Genomic DNA, 2,377 nt, shown 5'->3' on the forward strand with positions numbered 1-2,377 from the left:
AAATTGTTGCTTGTCCCCAAGCAACTGAAAATCAAATAGGATAAAGAAAAGGGAATATACTATAAACTCCAAAATATCAATGAAACTTAGCTGGCATCTCACTTTGTCCCTTGAAGTTCAGAATGATTGGCATCTATAGGAACTCAGAATTCAGATAGTGTTATTGATTCTCCAAGTTCAGTATGTTGATTCTTGAACGCAGCTACTTTATGAGTCTTGGCCGTGGCCCTAAGCACTTTGTTTTCCAGTATTACCACCGGATACATAAATGCCACAAACACATAATTGGGTGAACCTTTTCAGATTGTGACTCAGCTTTGCTAGAGTCCCCAATTAGAGGTGTCCAGGGTTCTTAAGCACACTCTGTTTTTGCTTTGGACCTCGACTTTAACCGCTCAGTCTCAAGCTTTTAACTTGACACCTTCATGCCACAAGCACATGGTTAAGGACAGCTTGGTTTAGCCGCTTAGGCCAGGATTTTATTTCTTTGGGCCCTCCTATCCACTGATGCTCAAAACCTTGGATCCTTTTCACCCTTGCCTTTTGGTTTTAAGGGCTATTGGCGTTTTGCTCTTGCCTTTTGGTTTAAAGAGCTTTTGGCTTTTTTTGCTTGCTTTTTCTTTCTCTTTCTCTTTTTTTTCTCTTTTTTTTCGCCATTTTTCTTTTCTTTTTTTTCGCAAGCTTTTGTATTCACTGCTTTTTCTTGCTTCAAGAATCAATTTTATGATTTTTCAGATTATCAACAACATTTCTCCTTTTCATCGTTCTTTCAAGAGCCAACATATTTAACATTCATAAACAACAAATTCAAAAGACATATGCACTGTTCAAGCATTCATTCAGAAAACAAAAAGTATTATCACCACATCAAAATAATTAAACTAATTTCAAGGATGAATTCGAAATTCATGTACTTCTTGTTCTTTTGTAATTAAAACATTTTTCATTTAAGAAAGGGAATGGATTCATAGGACATTCATAGCTTTAAGACATAGACACTTAAATACTAATGATCATGTAATAAAGGCACAAACATAAATAAATCATAAGGCTCAAAAACCGAAAAACAGGAAATAAGAACAAGGAGATTAAGGAACGGGTCCACCTTAGTGAGGGTGGCGTCTTCCTCTTCTTGAAGAACCAATGGTGCTCTTGAGCTCCTCTATGTCTCTTCCTTGTCTTTGTTGCTCCTTCCTCATAGCTATTTGATCTTCTCTAATCTCATGGAGAATGATAGAGTGCTCTTGGTGTTTCATCCTTAGTTGTCCCATGTTGGAACTTAATTCTCCTAGGGAGGTGTTGATTTGCTCCCAATAGTTCTGTGGAGGGAAGTGCATCCCTTGAGGCATCTCAGGGATTTCATGGTGAGGAATTTCCTCATGCTCTTGTTGAGGTCCATGATCTCTTGTTTGCTCCATCCTTTTATTGGTGATGGGCTTGTCCTCATCAATGAGGATGTCTCCATCTATGTCAATTCCAGCCGAATTGCAGAGGTGGCAAATGAGGTGAGGAAAGGCTAACCTTGCCAAAGTGGAGGACTTGTCAGCCACCTTATAGAGTTTTTGAGGTATAATCTCATGAACTTCCACTTCCTCCCCAATCATGATAATATGGATCATGATGGCCCGGTCTACAGTAACTTCAGACCGGTTGCTAGTAGGAATAATTTAGCGTTGGATGAACTACAACCATCCTCTAGCTACAGGCTTAAGGCCCGGTCTTCTCAATTGAACCGGCTTGCTGGTGGACGAAATTGTGATCCTCAAAGTTAGTCTCTTTGTATTTGTATGAAATCAAAAATACCCCAAAGAGATCATGGTATAATGAATTGGGATCTTAATAATCCCTGGTAATGGCACGTGTGATCACAACTCCGTTCAACTAACCAGCAAGTGTACTGGGTCGTCCAAGTAATAAACCTTACGTGAGTAAGGGTCGAATCCACAGAGATTGTCGGTATGAAGCAAGCTATGGTCACCTTGTAAATCTCAGTCAGGCGGATTTAAACATGATATTTTATTAGATTAAAATAAACAATAAAAGGGATAGAGGTACTTATGTAGATTCATTGGCAGGGATTTCAGATAAGCGAATGGAGATGCTTTTTGTTCCTCTGAACCTCTGCTTTCCTGCTATCTTCATCCAATCAGTCTTACTCCTTTCCATGGCTGGCTGTATGCAAGGGCATCACCGTTGTCAGTGGCTACATCCCCTCCTCTCAGTGAATCATATGCTCACGCACCCTGTCACGGCACGGCTATTCATCTGTCGGTTCCCGATCATGCTGGAATAGGATTCACCCTCCTTTTGCGTCTGTCACTAACGCCCAGCACTCGTGAGTTTGAAGCTCGTCACAGTCATTCAATCATTGAATCCT

The sequence above is a fragment of the Arachis ipaensis genome, chromosome B4 (genome assembly GCF_059453495.1).
Source record: "Arachis ipaensis isolate K30076 ecotype BB chromosome B4, ASM5945349v1, whole genome shotgun sequence".
NCBI lineage: Eukaryota > Viridiplantae > Streptophyta > Magnoliopsida > Fabales > Fabaceae > Arachis > Arachis ipaensis.